The 12,245-nt window shown below is 42.9% G+C and overlaps 1 long non-coding RNA gene across 1 annotated transcript in view; it reads right to left on the reverse strand.

Annotated features, from left to right (window-relative positions):
* Positions 1 to 6,961, reverse strand: part of LOC109118177 — an 80,312-nt gene extending 73,351 nt beyond the window's left edge. The window contains exon 1 of the long non-coding RNA XR_004515705.1: positions 6,910 to 6,961. This is a non-coding gene — a long non-coding RNA (uncharacterized LOC109118177). The remainder of the gene's footprint in view (positions 1 to 6,909) is intronic.
* Positions 6,962 to 12,245: the final 5,284 nt, after the last annotated feature.

Consider the following 12,245-nt stretch of genomic DNA (forward strand, 5'->3'; position numbering starts at 1 on the left):
GCGAAACCCCGGTCTCATGTTGTCCCCTTTCATCCCTCTGTTGTTTCACCTTTTATTTATATTTTGGATTTGTCAGGTGAGAGAAACCATGTGGTATGTAAGCTTGTGTCTGATGTTTTCACGTTTGACCAAAATTATATTTGACCAAGAGATCATTAGTTTTAATTAATGTTTAATGTGGAAATATCGCTGAGATATTCTATAATAAAATGCTTGGCCCTAGTGTTCTGGGAACATAAAGCTTTAGCTTAGCCATATTCTTGTTTAAAGTTAAGAAACATCTTAAGGACCCAAGTTCGATCCCTGGTACCAAAAAAAGTTAAGAAACATGATTAGATAATTTGTATACCAATAACCATAACATTTAAATTTAATTTAAACTTCCTTGCTATTTTATCATCATAAAGTTGAATTTCTAAGTCTATTTACTTAATAAGACAAAGATTTCCCATAATATTAAATGCCATGATAGAAATAGTCCAACAAAATTATAATTTGTGATCTTGATTTATAAATCCTTGTTTCAGAAAATACATTTGTTAGCACTTCCTTTTCATAGAAACCTTTTTGGGACCTTTTGTAAGCCATGTTGATCACAGGAGATTTGCTTTTCCTCTAAATGTATGGTAACTAACACACTGGTTCTGGTCCCACCAATCCAGTGTTCCCTGCTAGTTAAGAACACAGAGCGGCCCACCTAGTACTGGAAGATTTGCCAAAGAGAAGGAAATTTCCTTTGAAGACCTTTGGTAGGGTCTGCATACTGACTTATTTTAATGAGCCCACAGAGCATGCCTTACAGAGATTGCCTTATGGTCAAATAGATGAGCTTCAAACTCAGCTCAGCCACACAGGATGTTCATTTGAGTCAAGTGTTTCTTCAGAGCTGCTATTTTGAGTCAGGCAGTAGAGAGAAGAGGTTCCTGGGCAGGGCGCTAAAGGGCAGAGGTGAAAGAGAAAGCTAGTTCTCCACAACTATATGGCCCCGCTTCCCACAGCCCAAGCACAGCTAGGGAGGACAAGTCGTGTGCACCAGCGGTTCTGGGCAGGAAGATCAGCAAAATCAGCTCTAGGAGTAACAGAGAAGACACCTCTAACCCCAGCCAGCTGCCTATGCACTACAGGATGTCTTAAACACTGCAAAGGGGCCCAACTTCTTCATCAGTTACAGTCTCATGCCCATTGTGTTTTTGAACGATGCCTCCCCCATGAACTTTCGGAGTCCTTACAAGTCCTGGAAGATGCAAACAAGGATGAAACTGCCCAACAGAAAGGAGGAGATGGCCCTGACCAGTCATCACCAAGCCATTCCAAGAGCCACGCCCTGCATGCCAAAGCCACATAGATGCTGACACTTGCTTCTTTCAGGCTGTGCGCTCCTTGCTGACCCCAAAGGTGCTATTTTTTAATAAACCCATGCTTTCACTTCTACTGCTGTGCATCCTGCTCAATTCTTTGTTCAGAGTACCAAGCACCTAGAACATCCACAATCTCGGACAACACTTATACTATTTTTATTACCATTGTAAGGGACAAAGCAACTGATATTATGACTAACACGTGCAGATAAACATTTAATGATTGAACAAACCTGTAAACACACTTAACATTGCACTCAGCCTGTACAATTCTCAATAAATGTTATGTTCCTTTATTCTAGTAATCACTTTCTTTCCATTTTAAGGCTGCTATAAATATACTTCTTATTTACAATTTCAAATTATTCAGTGTTATAGATAAATGGTAATTTTTAAAGCCCACTTTCATCATGGGTGACCGGTCCAACCCCGTGCCACCTTCTCCAGGACTCAGGCTCAGCCTCCATCTTCCCCCACCACACCTGCTTCTGCTCTAGGACAAGGCTCTCCTGTTGTTGGGTCTGCCATTGTTGTGTGTGTGTGTGTGTTTTCTCTTCTGAACCACATTCCTTCAAAAACAAGACTGTCCTTTTTATAGCACCTCCCAAAGTGCTAAGTCTGTACACACAGCAGACAGGAAGGAAAAACTGTTCACCACCTAACCATAGGGGAGGGGTACAACGTCATTGAAGGCTGGGTATGACAAAACTGGCTTCGGGGGCAGTGAATAAATATGACGTGGTGATGTCAACATTCTGCTGTAACATAAAATAAGAAATCACTTGAACACCTGTTTGCTCTGAAAGATAACTCATTGCAATTTTAGAAAATGTGAATCATAATTGTATCAAGATAAAGAGAATTGAAGACGACTCAAGCTGGGCATGGCGGAGCATGTCTGTAATTCAACAGTGAGAGGCTGAGGCCGGAAGATTACAAGTGCAAGCCCAACCTGGACAACCTAGCAATTTAGGGAGACTGTCTCAAAGTAAAAAGTATAAAGGAGCTGAGGATAACACTCAGCTGGGTTCACTCCCCATTACTGCCCTAAAACAGAAAGAAGAGAAAAACCAAGACCAGATCTTCCATTATGTGCAAATGAATTGGGCCAGTGCACCAGAACTACCTCCTCTTAGCAGGAACTAACATGGGATCAGCATTGTATCTTCCAGATCTTTGAATGTTCTTCATCACGGCCCAAGAAAGTAGGTGACTGCCATCCTCCTTTACTCGTGACCGCAGCATGAGGCCTCACTAGATCAAATGCCTTCAGACTCATCGCACCAGTAAGGGGCAGGGTAGAGGACAGTGACGTTTCTAACTCTGTTTTGCTTCCTCTTCACGCTTTGCAGCATTCCCACGATCACATGCCTTTCTTTACATAGCGAAAAACAGAACATGTACAGGTTCCCATTTATGGAAGGCACTCTAAAGAGAAAAGCACAGAGAAGGAACTTTCTAATTTATCAAAAACTTCTACTTAGAGCTAACAGAAGCTCAAGATGAAAAGTGCATGTTTTTTCAATAGCTACATGTTTTAACTATATAATGACCACACTTGCCCTGGGGAAATCGGTACATACACACCACATCCCGATCACTTTTATGCCCACTCCCATGCCCTTGCTGTGCCTCCTTCCCCAGGTCTTTCCCACCGTCCCCTTTATTTTACTCTGTATTGATATATAGTGTCCCTCGTATTCGAGAAACCATGTGGAATTTAACCTCCTGTACCTGATTATTTCACTCAGGAGAGCACGTTTCTTCCTGGGTCCCGAAGACTGGGTGACTCAGACTTCTCTGCTCCCGCTACCTTTCTGTCCACCCCTGATACCCGGGGTCCCTCTCTCCTCCAGGGGGATGGCGGGGCAGTGCACATGGCTCACAGGCCCGTTAGCTATTCTGATCCTTGCCACGGAACTCGATGTGCCCCATCTGTCGGGTTCATCAGGAGGCCTGTGCCAGGTGTGGGAGTGCATCACACGGGAAGAGGAAGGCGGGACTCACAGACTTGTCCACGAGTACAAATCCCGCCAGGAAGTGCTCTCTCCCAGTCGTGCTGCCGGGGAGGGGGGCACCTGTGCTCCCGCTTCAGCCGCTCAGCCCAGGCCTCCTCCGGGACAAGTGTGTCCCCTGCGTGAAGATGCCACGGCTTATGCCCAGGGTGGACATTTCACTGTCCATGGTTCACTCCTTCACCAGGGAAAGTGGGGCAGAGACTTTTGGCATCGTGCCCTAGGAGGAGGAGGACAGCCAAGAAAAACACTATTTCAAGCTGATAACTAAGCTTAATAAAAACGAACAAAGCGACTTTCTTCCTACACTTTATGAATCAATGTTTCGTACAGACACCTTACTTGCAAATATTTAGTCCAGAATACCCACTTCAAAGTCAAGTAGAAAGGGCAGGCTATGACAACTCCACTTTCTTTGATGACCAGCGAGAGGTCAGTTCACTCCGCTGTCCCTCTGCTGCGCACGCGGACCCCATTAGGAGAAGAAAACCCTCCCTGGAGCGGAGCGGAGCCGAGCTTCCGGTGAGCGCCTATGCAGAGGACCCCAGTTCCTCAGGAAATTGTTGGGCCTTGGAGCAGGAGTGAAATGCCAGCTTCAAGTCTGCAGTTTCACGGAGACCTGTGCAGACTCCGTTTGACTTTCTGAGGGGACGGCACCGTGTCAGGGTCTCCCCAGGCTGCAGAGCCCACGTGGTTTGCAGCCCTCCCGACTCCACCATGGGACTCATGGCTTTCTCGGCATGGTTCACGGTTACTCCCCCGATTTTCCAGTATCGACCCATTTCATATTTTAGTGCATTTTATAAAGTACAGAGGTGAAGTCAGGGTTGGGGCGCGATTCACAGGAGGAGGAACTACCGCAGAATGTGTAAGATTAGTCAGCTACCTCACCCCGGGTCACTCTCTCCTCTCCTCGATCCACGCCCAGAACGTGCTATCCTCGGAAACTCATTCTTTTTCAGATGGTTGAGTCTCTCAGTACCGTTTGGCCTTACGTAATGCCTATCACACTCGTCACTGAGAACCTGTACCTGTACGTGATGGACCGTGGTTCTTTTCCCCATTCCCCTCCTCGCTTCCACTGTTTCCTGCTTTTCTCATTTTCCCTCCTTTCCCTCACTCCCCTCTCGAGCTCCCCTTCCCATTTGAACATTTTCTATTTCATACATATCTACTGTACAGTTTGGTCCTCGATTATACTTTCTCACACTAGAGAAACAGTTAGGTATTTGCACATGTGTATCCTGTTCATGTCACTTAATATAGTCTCAAGATGCATCCATTTAGCTTTAGGTGCCTTAAATTTATCTTTATGGCCGAGTAGTACTCCACTGTATAAAAAAAAATATTCAGCAGTTAATGGGCATTTGGGCTGTTTCCAAGACTTACCTATAAACGTGGGTGTGTATGTATGTCTTGCTATGACGCTTTTAATTCTATTAGGAAGATACCAAGAAGTGGGGGAACTGGGTCAAATGGAACCAAATGGAACCTCTAATCCTAGTTTTTTTGAGGAATCTCCATGGTGATTTCCACAGTGGTTGCACCAGTCTGCACTCCCACCAGCAGTGGAGCAGGGTTCCTCTTTCCCCACAGCCCCACCAGCATTTGTTGTTGGTTGTCTGACACAACCCCTCACTTCCAGACAAAGCCCCATGGTAGGGATAATGCAACACCTCCTCCCCCTGCCTAACCCCTCACCTTTTTATATTCACCCTCCTCTTTATTATATTTTCAAAGTCTCTCATAGTCAACTTTATAAAACACAAAATTAGCATTTAAATCTCTCCCTATTCTTGCTTTCCAATATCTTCAACAAAGAAATTAAGCATCAAGCAAAGGAGGCAAGGAAATAAGAAACCATTTGCCCTTTGAATATGTCACTGAGATTGGCATTTGAAACAAAACTCAGCCTAAGTAGAACTGAGGATCTAACTCAGTGCTGCGCCTGCCTCACAAGCACAAGGTCCTGAGTTCAATCCCCAGTAAAAAACATTTTCTAAATAAAAAGTACTCCATCTAAGTATAAGGTATAAATGTATCCAGGCTCTCTCCAGAACACTACGAAAATGAAACAAATTTTGTAGTGATAAATTTTGTAGTGATACATTTAAACAAAACAAAATGAATCTTTTTTGTTGTTGTTTTGACACTGTTTAAAACCCACAAGCCTATTTGCATATATAAATATTACTAAATCAAAACAAAATTATTAACATTCATTTTCCCTAATTAGTGGCTTCATTTGTAACAGAAATATTTTATTGAGGTAATTAGTAAAGTAAATAATTAGGACCTAATTGAATTGTGAGGCTGTTTCCAGCTTGAGAAGTTCAGATCACTCAAGTATCTATAATTTCACATTTGGCAGGTAAATATGGGAAAAGCAGGCGCCTTAGTCACACTCCTTTTTAAATATTGTTTGAAAAGAGTTAAAGGTATCCATGGCAACATATTGTTTACTGCTGAACAGAAAATAAAAGTCCCGAATCTGTCCCTACAATATTAATATTCTTATTGTTTCCCCCGATAGCCATCGGTGCTGACACACTGCACAGTTACGGTAGCCCAGCCACCTGCTCCTTGTGGGGACCTGAAGTATTTCCACAGCACCCGCCACCGTAAGGTGATGGAAACAGCCCACACCTCCCTGTGATGTCTTCGTCACCCTGGGCAAATCGTCTGGAGTAAAATGAAAGAAAGGTGAAGCTCTGGATAGGAAAGAAGCTCACGTGGACAACTTGAGGCTTTCCCTTTGGCCTCAGGGCTGTGGGCTCTTATCTGGCTAGCAGGGTAGGTGTTTCTAATTTGTGTCCAAGATGCTGTGTAATGGGACGCAGCCGACACCATGCAGGCCCTGTTTCTCGTCCAAAGCATCTTTCTTTTTTCATTTTGTAATTTTGATTTGTAATCGCATGACTGTATGACAGCAACCAGAATGAGGGAAGAAGAAAGTTAATAGGCGAGGCTGGGTAAGCGTCGAAACATTTATTAAAGAGACAGAGGGAGGAGAGGAAAAGGAGAAATAGGAGAGGAAGGAGAACGAGAAGAGGAAGAGGAAGAGGGGGAGAGGAGTGAGGCTGTGGCAGAAAGACCGACCAATCCGGAAGGGTCCGTATTCGACCTTGGTACCCTGCAAAAAGCTAATCAAACCTGCGAATGTTCTCAGCTGAAGTTCAAATCAGGGAGCCTGTGCTGTGGCAAGGCCATGTTCTCGCCTGTCCACTGCCCACGCTGAGACCAGGTCCCGCTCTCCCATTCCACTCAGACAACGCTCTTCTCTTTTCGCTGTCTCAAGCATGTGTGTTTATAAAAAGAGGAGCAGTGAAAACGAGAAAGATCAAACCCTTTTCGTCGACACTATGTCCTTCGCAAGGGTTCTCTCTAGATCCTGAGCCATCATCACTGATCTTACCCAAGTATGGAGAAGGAAGACAGAGCCAGGGTGGGTAAAATGCTTTCCCCGTGCCATTTAAGTCCTTATCAAATAGCCTTCGAACCGACATTCGCAAGACCCCAGATCACATGCTACTCACTCAGCCCTTTCTCCAGCTGGAAAGAACACCAAGACCAAGAACACAGAGGGCAGGACGTGGGGCGACTGGAAAGGGAAGCACGTTCCAGAGAAGGGCTGTGATATCAAAGCCAGAGTTCTCAGAAAAGAACTTTCCCAGTCCTTGAACTGTGGCCCAAAGAAGTGACCTTTCACAGAATCCTTGGGGGAGTGCAGCAAGCATTTAGTCACAGTTTTACATGGTGTGTGCACGTGTGTGTGATTTCATACCCACCATACACACATGCATCACTCTCATGAAAAGTCAGACATTTAATCAGATTTGAATCCAGGGCACTAAGTAGACATTTTGACTTATCTTCAGAAAATTTGATTTGCAAAGAAGCCAATTTATATTTTGCTTGAACAAATGAAATCCAACTATATCTTCACTAAAGCTTCCGCCAAAGACAAGGTCACCTCCAAGAAAAGCAGGGTGTGTCTTTGTCACATCCATGTTCCACGTGAGAGTCTCCGCAGAGCTCCTGCCTTCCTGACCAGCAAGTACAACCAACTCATTCTCAGGAAAAAAAAAAAAAAAAAAAAAACAACCTTTTGATTTAGCTAAAAGGAAAATAAGATTATTAATGGAAAAGCACGGAGTTAAGAACCAAAATTTTTTCTTGTGAAATAATCATACTGTATAGTTTCTCTGGTGTGAAAAACTAAAAGTGTAAATAAGGTTCAAGTGGTTTAACTGTGTGAAATAGGAAGAAAATGGCTAAAGAGAAAGTGGGAAGGGGAGGGGACAGGAAATAAGAGAAAAGAAAAACTGTGAAAAAAGGAAAAAATGTAAATAGGGAAGGGTGAAGAGGTTGAGGGAGGGCAGGAGTAGGGCGGAAAATGAGACTGAAACCTCTACAAACTGAGCTAAAATACACTTTTACTCTTTTAATTTGTGGATATCAGATATTGTGTTTCAGCAACAAGAAAAGTAACTGTGTATTTTTACCTTTTCAAAGCATACATTTACTAGATTAAAATTATAGTATACAAATTTTAGCTTACTTTTTCACTAATGTTATTTGCTAATACATTGGATGGCAGGCAGCAGTCTGCTTTTGCACCAGGCCTGACAGACATTTGAAGGAATGAAGGAAGATAAACTACAAAAGGCTAACTTCACAGTGACACTGACCTCCATGAGCTGTGATAGCTCTGCCAGAGTTGCCTCTGGACCTTGGACTTCAAGTACAAATCACTTGGCATGAAGTTTTAACAACCCAAGGGATCCTCATACTACCCCATTAATTTGTACAATTTTATGCTTTTATGTGTCATCTAAAATAACTTTAATTTTAAAAGGGAAGCAAAGTAAAGCAAAAGAAAGAAGGGAATTTGATATCAAAAATGGTATGAATTTTTTTGTAAAAGATATATTTTGACATACTACAAATACTGATACTTTAAAAACTACTGTGTTGTTACTCTTTTAAATGTATGCAAAATAAATCTATAAAAGATAGCCATTTAATACCTACTACCACCTGTGAAATAACCCATGAACAAGCAATGTTTCAACAGTTAGAAGTTTGTATCATTCTTTTAAATCCTTGACCATGTGCTTCTATTTCTTCTATTCCACATAATTTGACCTCAAGATGATACATTATTACTATTCAAGGCATGTCCTTGATCACTTTAACAATAAAAGGTGTAAATATATTGAGATTCTATTTTTCCAATGGCCGTATGGCCTACAGATTAATAGATTTTTTTGAATGAGAAAATGCACACCAGGACTGTGTTCAGTCTAAAGAAAGCATAGTTTTTGTTTGATTGCTTGTTTTTTTTTGTTTGTTTGTTTTTCAGGGCCTTATATTGAGCTACCCAACCTCTCTTATTTTTGAGACAGAGTCTCACCACGTTGCCCAGGCTGGCCTTGAACTTGCAATCCTCCTGCTTCAGCCTTTCAGCATGCTGGGATTACAGGCACGCACTACCACACCTGGCTGAAAAGGCATAGTTCTACATTTTTAGAACCAGGGAAGAAATTTTAAATGGTATTTATGCAAGTATTACACACTTCAGTTGGCAAAGGAAACAATTGTCATCCATCTGGGGCCTCCTCACTCTGGACAAACAAAACTAAAATCAGCTAAGCACTGTGATGCAACAGTCCCATTTGATGCAAAGTGATCATGGTTGTAGGTCACCAGTGGAGGTTAGACCTTGAAGGGACTTATACAGATTATTGCTTCTAGCAGAAAAAAACAAAAAACTATAATTCAGAGATAAAACACTGGCAAAAATTAGAATCTATAGTACATGACGATAACTTTTGACATTCAAAAATGACATCTTCTGAACCAGATGCTTTTTAAGTAGAATCCAGAAAAATCATTTCATAAAACTACCCACAATAACAGTGAGAAATTTCAATAATTTTAAAATCACATCCATGCCTAATTTTAACTGCATTCCTGAGATATCTCCGGTGCATGCCCCACCTGCCAATGGCATGGTCCTGGCAAACATATAGCGGCAGACTCTGCCAGCTACATTTTATCCAAATGCTCCCGGCAATGGGCTCTCACTACATTTGGGCTATGGTTTACTCTGCATGTGAACTGTAGGTTTTCATGGCCAGAGAACTGTAGCTCTCATGGTTGCAACAAAAGCAATATCAACAATAGCTCGATTTTGTCTTCTTGATCTGGGGTGAAATGGGCACAGTGGTCAGCTCTCTAACTACAGCAGTTCATGTCTCACAGGCATTGGGATTGAGAACTATAAAAACTTTAACCTATTGTTGAGAAACTCCATCATCTTCCTTCAGAGTCATCAGGAAGAATGGAATCCATGGAATTTAAAACTATTATGAGAAAAGCTAGCAGAATTTGTTGAAATTTCAAAGTTTCCAGTATTACTGCTAAGACTCGACAGTAAACAAAATCTGCAAGTTACCTCTATCTGATAGTATGCCATCCCACTTGTTTGGGAATTTCATTGCCAACTCCAGAGTCTACCTTACTCAAGGAGATGTGATTAAAAGCTGCAAAGGGCCCACATGGTACATCCAGCTTCACCACCTACAGTGGTGCTGGACCTATGGCATGTGTGTTATTTCTCCTTTAAGACAAAAGATATTAATGTAGAGTTATTTTTTTCTAAACTAAAACCTCAGAGTCCAGGTTTCATTGCAGTGTTGGCACTTTTCAATAAATAAGTGGAATTTAGGTTGCAGTTTGGGCATTCGTCCCTAAAAGGCTCGCCATTATTGACCAGCAGGTGCAGTCACTACTTTTACAATAACCCATATAAACAATCCCAGGATGATCTGAAGCCAGAAAGATCGGTCCTCAGGGAAAGATGCTAGCTGACTCTTTCCATGAAGCAGGGTGGAAAGAACATTACTAGACACCATTAACAATTGACTGGGAGGGAGTAGAAAACCAAGACACCGGTGCTCATGGTTGTATTTCTCCACTTCATAGACCATTTCCTCCGAACCTCTGGACATCCATCCCACCAGCAGGACTAAAACAGAGTGCTTGGGAATCATACAGAATGGGTCACTCGCTGCAGGAGCAAATAGCACCCTCCCAAGACCCCTCCTGTCTGGCCCCACATGGCAGACAAAGGCTGCTGCTCCCAGGATAGTGAAACAAGAGGAAGCTCCTGATGCCCCAAAGTCCTTTTCCTTGCTAACTTCTAATCTTGCTTATTATACTTCGACACACTGTTAAATGGATAAAGTTGGTCAGCATTTTCTTCATTATCTTCAGTCTGTTCCCTTTATTCACCCCCAAACACACAGACATACAAGCTCTTTGCCTCTTAAGTAAATTATCCTGTTCCTTTTTCTCTTAGCTGCCATTATGCATTTAATCGACAAGTGAATCTGTCATCCTCTAACTGACAAAACACAAATTCCTCTCATCACTTTATAAGATAGATTTTTTTGGTAAGCTCTTCCTGGTCCCTAAATTTCCACCATCATGAATTCCAAGCTTCCTTCCTGTAAAAAAGTAAGTGGACTTTGTTTTGACTCCAGCTTGACAAATTGTGACTTCACAGGTAAGTCATTGTAATTCTATCAACAAAACCTACAGCACTAGAAATGGACCCAAATGTTAAAGTTGTCGTTAGTATAACCATCAGTCTGTACTCTTCAGTGATTGTGCAGGCAAGAAAAACATCTTCCACCCTCATAGGGACACCTACTCACTTACTACTATTGAGATATATACATATCTACGTGTGAGTGTGTGCATGTGTGTTCAAGATCTCTCAGGATTTCTGTCCTTCTTTTTTTTTGTTTTTATTTTTGCTTTTTCAGTGCCGGGGACTGAACCTAGGAAGATGTGCTCTGCCACTGAGTTACACCCTGAGCCCTATATCTGACCCTTTTAAGATATTTCCTGTGAAATATGAAATACTTCTCTAAAAATCTCAAAAGCTAGTTTACATTTATTGCTCTGTTATTGGCTGAAATTACATAGCTTAGATTTCCTCTTGACTATTATTAGCCATGGGAAAAATGTATGCTAAAGCAAGCACCTCCGACATAAATATTGCACCTATGTAAAGCCACCTGTCACCTGGGACGATCTGTGAAAAGGGGAGGGGAAAACCACATGGCATCCTAGGGGTAAAGAATTTTCTACTAACATAGGCAAGAGAACAGTTTGGGGCCATTTCTCACCCCCACAGCTGTAAAACATATGCTGACGATTGCAGCACATCAACAGGTCACTCCTACCCCACTCTCTCCCTCATTTGTCTCTGAAACAGCTTTCAGTATGAACCACAAACCAGGGAGGAGTGGACAGCGACACACTGAACCACCCCGGGAGGAAGCCACCTCCTGGACTAGATACAAACACATTGCTTTTATCAGTGCTCGTTTTGTTCTGACTTTTCAAACGTTAGAACAAATGCACTCGCCTCCAAATGCACACGATCCAAGGGAAACGGTTTGCGGGTTCTGGAATAAGGAAACAGCAGGCGTGATTGATCCCTGGTGCAGACCCTCAGCTGGTGCCTGCTCTCCTGCAGGGCTCAGAAAAGTCACCGCCAGGAATTCTCGGGGGCGCTGCTGCCCTGCTCTGGGTTTACAGCCCTCACGGGAGACAATGTGAACAAAGCTGTCAGTCCCAGCTCCCTCACCATAGAGCAAGGTGAACCCTGCAGTAATTGCCAGGTGAATCCTTCAGCGCCTGTCAGACCAGGCAGGACTCCTGGAGGCCGTGCTGAGGGCTGCACCTCTCCTCCCTCCCCAGCCTCTCACTTCCTCCTGAGAGCAGTTCCTTAATAACAAACACCTGCCTGGGTCCAGGTCTGGGCTCTGCTTTGAGGGCACCTGCTGCGTCCACT

The sequence above is a fragment of the Fukomys damarensis genome, unplaced genomic scaffold, assembly GCF_012274545.1.
Source record: "Fukomys damarensis isolate Sample0158 unplaced genomic scaffold, DMR_v1.0_HiC HiC_scaffold_38, whole genome shotgun sequence".
Classification (NCBI taxonomy): Eukaryota; Metazoa; Chordata; class Mammalia; order Rodentia; family Bathyergidae; genus Fukomys; species Fukomys damarensis.